General features: G+C 41.9%; 1 long non-coding RNA gene across 1 annotated transcript; it reads left to right on the top strand.

The window, feature by feature from the left end:
* The first annotated feature begins 378 nt into the window (after window positions 1–378).
* Window positions 379–5,897, top strand: LOC148124685 (uncharacterized). Its single transcript, XR_015739565.1, has 3 exons — window positions 379–493; window positions 3,773–4,000; window positions 5,692–5,897. It is a non-coding gene; the product is annotated as an uncharacterized LOC148124685 (long non-coding RNA).
* Window positions 5,898–11,517: the final 5,620 nt, after the last annotated feature.

Below are 11,517 nucleotides of genomic sequence, written 5' to 3'. Positions count from 1 at the left end.
AACTATCGCTCAAAACTTGCTGTAAAATGTATATATATATATATATATATATATATATATATATATATACATGTTTGTTTGTTTGTTTTAATTACATAAACACTGAATAAAAATTATTTAAATTAACATATGCTAATATTGTAGAATTGGATAATTTCCTCTCTTACCGAAGAAAAAACGCTTATGGCTATCTCCATCCATTAATAAAAATGTAAGAATTGTGCCTATTCCATCCCTCAGATCTAGGTACTGAAAACAGCAAGATTTTGAAAAGGGCAGACCAGATTGTTCCCTTTCTCCCTCAGGTAAGTAGGTTCACTCTTGAAGATAAGTTTGATGGCCGACTCCTGATGCTAATTATTTGTCTTCAATGCACTTCTAGAATCTGACCATTCCTCAGCCTGGTACCTTCCAGATGTCAGATGACAAATCATCCATCCAGTCAAGACTGACTTTTGGGCTTGGCCATCTAGTGACAAACCATGTTTTAGAGGTAAGCGGATCTGATTATTATTATTTTTAGACCAGTGGTTGAGACGGGTGGGCACTGCAATGGAGATTGTATTCGTCTTCCTGAGATGGGGAAGATTAGATTAGCTGGCCTGTGTTTGAATGATCTTGGTAATCTGATTGGAATCTAGAGGGCTATTCTCAAAAATATCAAGATTGGAGCCACAACTGTGTGATCTTAACCAGTGGTGGGATTCAGATTTTTTTACTACCGGTTGTGTGGATGTGTCCTGGTGGGCGTGGCAGAATCTCCATTCCCTCCCACCCCACTAACCTGTTTTCCAGCTCTGTTCTCCTGTGCAGGGCAACCAAAGAAGACCCAGCTTATCAGTTGGGACTCGGGAGGCGGATAATAGATGAGGGCGGGGCCAGTCAGAGGCGGTATTTGCTGGTTCTCCAAACTACTCAAAATTTCCGCTACAGGTTCTCCAGAACCGGTCAGAAGCTGCCGAATACCACCTCTGCTCCATTCCCACCCCACTCCTGGGGGAAGGATACTGCAAAATCTCCATTCCTTCCCCACCCTACTAACCTGCTTTCCAGCTCCGTTCTCCTGTGCAGGGCAACCAAAGAAGACCCAGCCAATCAGCTGGGACTCGGGAGGCGGATAATAGATGAGGGCGGGGCCAGTCAGAGGCAGGATTTGCCAGTTCTCCGAACTACTCAAAATTTCCGCTACCTGTTCTCCAGACCTGGCCAGAACCTGCTGAATTCCACCTCTGAACTAGTCCCTTTTTATATCCCTTGTTTAAAAAAAGGGTGGGGCTCCATTCACGTGGTTTTTGGCCACCATCTTGGTTTTTCTTTCCACCCTCCTTGTGAATTTCCCTATGGTTGCATTTGGTTATGAGAAACATTCGAAAGATGATAAATATAGCTGAATTGTAGGTCACTCCTTTTATCCAAGCGATGATAAGGGCGGGTGGGGGAACCCCTCTGTTCTTTTACTAAAATTTTAGCAGGCTAAAGCCATCTTTCCATTCAAAAGATACATTATTTGGGAGGAACCTATTTTAACAGAATAAAAGGGTAACAGATTTGGAAGGGAGAGTTGGAGATCCTTTAGTCCAACTCCCTGTCAAAGATTGGAAATATTGTATTATTATTATTGCATCCTGGACAAATCTCTCCTTGAAAACTCGCAACTTCTGCATTTCCACGGATTAATTGCTCTCACCATCAGGAAATCTCTCCTTAGTTCTAGGTTGGATCTCTCTTTGGCAAGGGCCCGTTTCTACTGCATGAAATTCAGCCTTGAAATTTGAAATGTGAATGAACTTCTTTTCGAATTTCTCTTTGAACTGAAAGCAAGCAAACACTTGCTCCCAAGCCAAAGAGACAGACCCAAATGTTGCTGTCTTCTTTCTATCTCTTTCTTACTCTCCCTCTTTCTCTCTCTCCTGCCCTCCCTTCCCTAAAACCTGCTTCCCATTCCGATAGAAAAAGAAAGGTTGTCAGAACCCCGTCTGTTCATCGGGCCTGACAGCATTGCCCTTTTTCTCACAACCTGCAGGTTTAACTGGGAGTGAAGGCTTAACCCACACGGAGCTAATTCTCCACCAAACAGCTGCAGCCGCTTCCTTTTGACTTCAGCTCCCCGCTGCAGGAAATTGCTTTTCACGGAACAGCTGTTCCACGCCACGTTAAGTCAGTCCAAGCATGCAGACAGGGGCTGCTGTTCTGGATACAGTTGCGCCCGAGGTGGCCAGGCGTGGCTGAGACCACGGGGCCGGTTTGAGCCACATGTCGCACCAGGCGAGGCCCTGCCTAACTTTGTGTCTTTTTTTCAATGTGCAAAAGTTTTCTCCCAGTGCATATCGGAAAAGGATTTGAACCAGTGTGTCTATAAAAAAACAAATCTACCTAATTAAAACAATGTTTCTCAACCTTGGCCACTTTAAGACAAGTGGAGTTCAACTCCTAGCTCCCATGCTGACTGAGGAATTTGGGGGGGGGGTTGAACTCAACTCATCTTAAAGTTGTAAAGAACGAGAAACATTGTGCTAAGGAATTCTTACATGTTCTTCTCATTCCAGAATAGAATAGAATAGAATAGAACAGAACAGAACAGAACAGAACAGAATAGAATAGAATAGAATAGAATAGAATAGAATAGAATAGAATAGAATAGAATTCTTTATTGGCCAAGTGTGATTGGACACACAAGGAATTTGTCTTGGTGCAAACGCTCTCAGTGTACATAAAAAGAAAAGATACATTCGTCAAGAGTCAAGAATCATCGGGTACAACACTTAATGATAGTCATAGGGTACAATAAGTAATCAAATCATACTCGGAAACAGTCAATATAAATCGTAAGGATACAAGCGACAAGGTTAAAGTCATACAGTCACAAGTGGGAGGGGATGGGCGATAAGGAGCAATGAGAAGATTAATAGTAATGGTAGTGCAGACTTTGTAAATAGTTGGACAGTGTTGTGGGAATTATTTGTTTAGCAGAGTAATGGCATTTGGGAAAAAACTGTCCTTGTGCCTAGTTGTTCTGGTGTGCAGTGCTCTATAGTGTCGTTTTGAGGGAAGGAGTTGAAACAGTTTATGTCCAGGATGTGAGGGGTCTGTAGATACTTTCACAGCCCTCTTTTCGACTCGTGTAGTCAACTGACCAATAAAGAAAAATGATGTTCAATTGTGCACCGGTGCTAAAGATATTGCAGAGAGAAAAACCCACCCTACGAAAAAGGAGCTGTTACAGATAAGAAGGGGTCCACCTGTTCTCCAAAACACCTGAGACCAGGTGTAAGAAGTAATGGACAGAAGACCATTAAAGAGAGATCCAACCTAGAACGAAGGAGACATTTTCTGATGGTGAGAACAATTCATCACTGGAACGGCTTGCCTTCGAGAGTTGTGGGTGATATGATGAGGGGACATGATAGTTGTCTTCGAGTACTTGAGGGGCTGTCGCAGAGAAGAGGGGGTTGACTTATTCTCCCAAACACTGTAGGGCAGAACAAGAAGTAACAGATGAGGATCATTACATAGAAATCCAGTCTAGAACTACGGAGAAACTTCTTGACAGTGAGAACAATTAACCAGTGGAACAGCTTTCCTTCAGAAGTTGTGGAGGTTCCATCACTGGAGGGTTTTAAGAAGAGACTGGACAGCCATTTGTTCAAAATGGTATAGGATCTCCTGCTCAAGTAGAAGTTTGGACTAGTAGACCTTCATGATCCCTTCCAACTCTGTATGTCTTCATTTTAATTTGCTTGGACTTATTCTAATTCTCCCTGGCTTCTAACAGGTAGACTAAAAGATGGAGCTGAGAAGTTGTACCAGAGGTGGCATTCAGCAAATTCTGACTTGTTCTGGAGAACCGGGAGTGGAAATTTTGAGTAGTCCAGAGAACTGGCAAATCCCACCTCTGACTGGCCCCGCCAACCCCATCTATTCTCTGCCTCCCATTGAGTCCCAGCTGATTGGTTGGGTCTTCTTTGGTCGCCCTGCACAGGAGGACGGAGCTGGAAAGCAGGTTAGTAGGGGGGGGATTTTGCAGTATCCTTCCCCTGCCATGCCCACCAAGCCACACCCACAGAACCAGTAGTAAAAATGTTTGAATCCTACCAGTGACTCGTACATGTTTTTTTGTTATATAACAAGCTGTGCCTTACAGTTTGGGGTTCAAGTACTTTTAATTAATAGTATGAACATGTTGGAGTCACAATGTTTAATCAGGACAATGGACCTCAATTTTTATGGTTGGAAATAGCATTAAGCAACACAGGTAGATTTTAATCCACATCTTTGCCTGGTAAAATCAGGTGTTTTTTTTTTCTCCTTAATCTATTTTTGGCTAAGTCTGTCATCCAGCAACAGATTTATTTAGCTCAGTTCTTCTTCCTTTCCCTTGACTGGATCTCTGGGGTTTTGATCAGAAGAGATTGCTTTACAATAAAACAAAACAAAACATTAACTCTGTTGGGCCCGTGATGTTTAAACTGGAAATTCTTTTTGGTAGATCCAGTGATGAACGTAGCCCCCTGGAAAACCACCAGACCCCTTTCAAATTTTTTTTTGTTTTAAAAACAAAAAGAAGGGCAGAATGATCAAAACTCCAAGGAATTATCATGATGACCGTAGTTAAATTCAGATCAAATCAATTGTAAATGTATTTTCTAATCCATCCTTCTTTCAAAAGAACGTTGTCCTTTATCCAAGTTTAAAGGAAGTCATTCACTCCCTTCAAATTTGGTTCTTTCAGTTTAAATTAAACCTGGATCTTCTCACAAATCTTCTACCACAAAATCATAATCCTTCTTCCTCTTCAACAAACCCTACGACGCTCTCAACTTTTGATTTTCTACATGCAGGGGGCATTTCATCCCCTCATTGGGTTTTGAGATAACTGAATAAATATGTTTGCTTTTCTAATGTGAATGAGCAGCTTACTTCGATGGTTATTTAAATGGGAAACTTAGACAGATAGTCCCTGACTTACAACAGTTCATTTGGTGACTGTTCAAAGAGGGCTGAGAAAAGTGACTTACGACCATTTTTCTCAGTTACAACCTTTGTAGCATCTCCATGATCCTGTGATCAAAATTCAGATGCTTGGCAACCGGTTCTTACTTATGACGGTCGCCATGTCCCAAGGTTACCCTGGTCCTCTTTTGCGACCTTCTGACAAGCAACGTCAACGGGGAAGCCAGATTCACTTAACAACCAGGTTACTAACTTATCAACTGCAATGATTCACTCAACAACTTATGGGAAAAAAGGTTGTCAAATGGGGCAAAACCTTTTTAACAAATGTCTCACTTAACAAGAGAAATTTTGGACTCAGTTGTGGATGTAAATCAAGGACTACCTGTACTTTGATATCTCAATAATCTCCACACTGTTATGTCCCCGTTTCTCACTTTTTCCCATCAACCAGGTTAGTTTGGGATGATAGCTAGGGTACTTCCAGATTTGCCAAGCCTAACAAAACCAATCAAAAGATATGGCCTTCTTTTTTATCTCTCTTAACTTTTTCTCTCTTTATAGAAATAAAGACAGCAGAGAAGATGGGAAAGGTGTGGAATAAATATTGTTTGGATCTTTGTAGAGTTCAGAGAATAAGACGGGACAGGGGTGCAATAAAATCTTTATCTGGTAGCATCCCTGGATATGATAGGTTCCTAGCGTCATGTAATTCTAAATCTGCCCTCATTCTTTTCATAGGAGAAAATCAATGTCTTAAGAACATCAAAGGTTACTATGGAAGACTGATGATATGACACAGGTGAATATGACACAGGCCATTTTTTGGAGCAATCAGTGGCTGTGTTGGTGAGAAATTGTGAGAGTTGAAGCCCAACACATCACAGAGACAACAAGCTGGGAAGGTGGCTTGTGTAGATCATGACCATCACCTGGTTCTATCAGAAGACAAGGTGAGTATCTTCTATTCTAAGCTCTCCTCCTTGGAGATGAAGCTGTTTAGATCCAATGATGGGCTCCTCCAATAGTCGAGAAGATTAATTGTGTCTGTCTGGTGCACCCAACTTGGCTTTTTCTCTTCGCTTCCAAAACAACCCAACAATCAACGATATGAAGAGTGAAGGAAACAAACAAACTAAGATGGAGAAGCTGAAAATGTAGGACAAACCAGTCTAGTTACTTTAGCCAACTACAGATGGTCCTCAGTGTACAACCATTCATTCAACAGCCATTCAAACTTACAATGGCACTGGAAAAAGTGACATGAGACCATTCCTTGCACTTACGACCATCACAGCATCCCTATTACAGTTGAAGTGTCCTGCGGTCATGTGTTCCCCCATTCACAACCTTCCAAGTCAGCTTCCAAGAAGCAAAGTCAATGGGGGGAAGCCAGATTCAATTAATGACCATCTGATTCACCTAACAACCACAAGCAATTCAGTTAGCAACTATGGCAAAAAGGTCCATAAACTCTGTCACAATTCAATTAACAACTGTCTTGCTTAACAGTGGAAATTCTGTTCTCAATTGGGATCATAGATTGGGGATTACCTGTATAGATTTGGTTCAGAAAGACCCAGGAAACTATTCCAACTGTGGGGAAGAAGATCTATGAAGACACATTCAAAGATGGTCAGTTGAGAAAGTTTGCTACTACTGTCTTTCCATTGTCCATCTTGGCTAGAACTTCAAGTTGTAGCCTTTTCTCCTCTATATGGCCACCTAATGAGAAGGAAGGACTCACTGGAGAAGAGCTTAATGCTGGGAAAGATTGAGGGCAATAGAAGAAGGAGACGGCGGAAAATGAGGTGGCTGGGTGGAGTCACTGAAGCAGTAGGCGTGAGCTTAATTGGACTCCAGAAGATGGTAGAGGACAGAAAAGCCTGGAGGAACATTGTCCATGGGGTCGCAATGGGTCAGACATGACTTTGCAACTAACAACAACAACAACATGGTACCAGGCTGGTGAAAACTAACTTGTTTCATAAGTTTGAGATCATAGAATGGATTGTTTACAATATATAACTGTTTGACCATCGTAGGATACTTTGATGGACATGGAAGGCCCTCGGAAGGGAATGACCAACTAATCATGGTCCAACCTGCCCAAAATCTATCTTGCTTGCATTTGACTGTTTCGGCCTCTCCTTTCCCGAGCTGCATAATGGTTTCTTTGGGAATGTGCAGCTAGCTGACACATTTGCTACAGATGGATGGTGTGTGCGGAGACAGCTGTCAGTCCCCATTTGCAGCGTCCGATGTGACAGCAGCAGAGATGAGTTGTGAAAGGCCATTTCGTGGAGCACATGCACTCTGACATTCTGCGAGATGAGCCCTACAGACACCTCTCGGTAGACCTGGGGAGAAAATGGCAAGCTCGCCGTTTTGCCTTTCCCTCCCCACCCCCCGCTTCCTCCTCCCCTCCTCCAAGCAGCCTCCAGGCTCGAAGAAAGCATGAACACCTTGGTGTGTTTTGTTTGCGTACATCCCTACGGGAGGCGGAGGGAGGCATGGTTCTTCATGCCATCACCGAGGTATGTGATCGCGGGTGGTGGAATTGTGACAAGGAAATGGAGCCATTGACAGGTGAGGAGAGTAAATTATGGGCCTAATGTGGCCTCTCCTCTTTGGAAAGGCAGCATTTCAGATCTCAGGAGACGTCTTCACCTCATGTTCTTCATGCTATGTACATTATTTCCATCTACATAAGGGACATCGAGCAATTAAAAGGATCTTTCTTTCCATAGTTCTTCCTAAATCGGTTTGTGTCGCGCTAATATCAGTCCATTAAGCAATGCTGGGTAGGAGCTTCGTGTTGTTTCTCCAGGACCTTGTATGGATTCCAAGCTTCTTGACACTCCTTAGGGTCATATGAAACCTGTAGTTCATCACGTCTTGAAGAGAGTCATTCTTTGGACCTTTGTAGAAGTCCTTATGGTCTTCTTTACTATGTATCTAAAAGGCCATCTCACCAGAAGGGTGTTCAGGCCAAAGAGAATGATCATAGAGAAGGTGGTTATTCCACACATCCTACTTGTGGCCTTCTAGAAGGCACCTGGATGGATACGAGTGGCTTGATTAGATACTCTGCTGGTTTTCCAGCTTGTTTCAAATGAGGCTTTTATTGTGTAGTAGATCTGCTCTATGTATGGAACTTGATGGGTCATTCAAGCATTTCTGCCTTTCAGTAGAAGACCTCCCATAATGCCCAAGGCAGTAACCGAGCCATGCCTGTTGAGGGGTAATATGAGGAAGCTTTCATTTGGAAGCACGCTCAGATTCTTGAAGGTCTCGAAGAACTGGGGTGTCAATTTCTCACTGAACTTCCACCAATCTATACAAACAATGGGAAGAAATGGCTTTCGGCCATTCAGAAATCCTATTCTTTCTGGATATCAACTTTGTGCAACTTTCCAAAAGGTGGTGGGGAAGTTAGAAGGAAAACTGGTGCTCGATGATTCCCACAAATGGATCTCACGACACAACATTCTAGGATGAAGTCCTTCTGTTCAGGACACCAGGCCTGCTTCTCGTCAGTCCATTCCATGTCACTTCACATCAAATCTTCTGTTTTCCCCTGCAGCAGATCGCTATTATTCCAGTGCCACTAAGCATATGTGTTTCTTCCCGTGCAACTCGAGGCTTTTTCTCCCAGAGAGTTATTTTTCATTCTAGTTTTTGTTTTGTTTTTTTAATATTCTGCCATCCTCAGGATACCCCAAGCTTGCTGAGTCTTCTGCTTTGCTTATGGATAATCCTATTTTAATTATGAAAGTACTAGCTCTCACAACCATAAAGACCAAAGAAGCTTTGGGGAATTGAGAAATTCTGTGACTCTTATTAAAATGTTGGCCTTGCAACAGATTCCATCCCTCAGTTAACGTGGCCTTTCAAGCTGGGATTTAGGAAGCAATTTCACTAAGGAAGAAGATGTGTAAAAAGATACCTGTTGGAGAAATTATTCCGGTTGTCCAGAAAGCATTTTGGGGGGTCTGTGGAACTCTACAGAAGTTCCAAGTTGCAAAGAATCTTCAAAATGGAGAATGAAGGGAGAATGAAGCTAGAAAGTGCCAAGAGAAAAAAAAAATCAAAAACAAAACATGGAAAAAGCAAATATAAAAAGAGTGACTTCAATCTTTCTTCACTGCAGATATAAATGCATAATAAAGTCACCTCGTACTCTAAATTAAAGCAAAAACTGAACAACAAAAGTATATAAATGAAGCAATCAAAATGATATTATATTGTATAACAAAATAGCCTCTTACCCTAAGTTTAACCATATATACACAAAATATGTTGTTCATATCTCATAATCATGATAATACACCATGTTTCTATAATCATAGCTAATCCAATCACCAAGTCCTCAAGTCAAACTTTCATTTTTATCTTTCTCATGCATGGTCCAAAAGTGGCATCCGTATACAGCTGTCTGCCATTTTTAATACCCTGCTTCCCCCAAAATAAGACCCAACTGGAAAATAAGCCCTAGCATGAATTTTCAGGATACTCGTAATATAAGCCCTACCTCAAAAACAAGCCCCAGTTAAGATCATCAGCCCAACAGACACATTTAGTACCGTATTTCCCCTAAAATAAGACCTAGCCAGAAAATAAGCCCTACTGTGTCTTTTGGAGCAAAAAGTAATATAAGACCCGGTCTTACTTTTGGGAAAACACAGGTAATAGGTAGCACATAGCACATTCATATCTAAGGGTTATCCTGAAATTAGACAATCTTAACCCAAAGACTACCTGTAGTTTCCTTACCTGAAGTTTTCTGTCAGTGTTGTTGCACTATTATGTTCCAAACAGAACTTTTAAAAAAAATCAAATAGAAAAGAATATTTGTAGCCCAGGGTTGACCTGCGAGGTCCTTGGTGTCCTCTGAACTTGGTGGTTTTCTTGCAGATTTTTCATTACCAAACTAGGTAACATCATCAGTGCACTTTTTAAAAAAAACTACCCCATTTTAGGGCAGCAGGACCCACCTTTTTACAACTTATTCTTATGTGCTTTCCTCACACCTGCTGGGAGACAGAGAAAACCATTCACACTGCAGAGAGATTCCTAAGGTGGAGTGACTACCATAGAGTTGTCTTCGCCATTGCTACTCCAGACAGCCCTGCTGGACTTGAAGAAGGAGTCTCATTCCAAGATGGAAAGATTGGAAAAAATGCCACTCAAGATTTCCAGACAAAATGCTGTAATGAACATTCCTCATCATTATTCAAGGCAGGGTCTGCCAAGTTGGGAGCCAAGAACGAACACCGAGATCTACCTGATGCCTTCTTAGATGTAAAGGACTTCACTTTCCGCTGTCCCTATCTGGCACAGCTACTTCTGATTTAGATCATCTCTGTAGAAAAACACCGAGGGAAACTTCAAATACTGTTCAAGAATGGGAATTGGGACATTCTGTGATACGCTTTTGATGCCTGACAGAAAGTGAATAGAAACAGAAGACCATAATTCTCTTTCTTTCTTTTTTTTATTTTTGGAAAAAAAAAAAAACACTTGCTGAGAAGTATTAAAGATCCGCCTCAGGGCTTTGTCCATGTTCCAAGTGGTCACTCATTTTGACTTCTTCAGAAGTCTTTGAAAAAATAGGCAGAGCTTCGAGATATTTCAACAAACAAGGGGACGGTTGCTAAGAGAGACAGAGGTAAGGGGGAAAGACGTACAGATGTTCCTATAGAGCTCTAGGTGGCACTAGACTGAAAGATTTCCCCACCTTTTTAAATTTTATTTTATTTTGAATAATAATTTATATTACATTGTTCCCATCTTATGATTGCCATACTGGTCGGCAAACATACAGTTAAAAAAAAAATCCAAACGAAAACAGCAACAATGAATAATCAAATAATGTTGCCTGAGGATAAATACAAACTGAACCAGAAGAAAAAACCAGGCTCATATGGATGAGTTCATCTAACCTCCAGTGACTTAATGTAGATGTTGAGCAGAAGTTGGGAAGCCACAGAACTCCGAAGGACCCCAAATAAGGAATATTTTGACATCTGTCTGTCTGTCTCGTCAAGATTACCTAAAACCAGTCCTTAAGGAAGGAGGGAAAAACCTCCAGACCATCCCAGATTCCCAATTTTTGTGTCAATCCAGAAGCCTTCCGTGATTACTGGTGCCAAACACTGCTGAGATCTAACTGTCCACCTTGGGGCGAAAAAGATGGCAGAAATATTGATATTTCTGCCCTTCCCATGTCCACAGATAGCTAACCAGAGGCCTGGTTTAGGCTGATCCAGTTGGAAGAGCAAAGTCCAAAATGTACCTGTAGGAACTTTGCAAGGAAGGGCAAAAGCACCTGGCGTGTAAAATTGCTCAAAGTTGGAAAAAGGCCGCCGAGTGCCGAAAGCATATGCAACCTGACACCAGATAAAATCCTAGCTTTTCTTTTGGCCTAAACTGATATTTTCTAGCCTGAGCCTGACTGTGGCTAGATGGTATCAGGCTTCATTTCCTGTTACCCCTAAACTGGTACTTGCTAGGGCGACCCGGTTCGGCGCAGTGGTTAAAGGCACCATGCCAGAAACCAGGAAC

The sequence above is a fragment of the Pseudonaja textilis genome, chromosome 14, assembly GCF_049901715.1.
Source record: "Pseudonaja textilis isolate UNSWEBS1 chromosome 14, rPseTex1.2, whole genome shotgun sequence".
Lineage (NCBI taxonomy): Eukaryota > Metazoa > Chordata > Lepidosauria > Squamata > Elapidae > Pseudonaja > Pseudonaja textilis.
The sequence above is the reverse complement of the archived record's forward strand: the minus strand, read 5'-3'. Positions and strand labels throughout refer to the sequence as shown.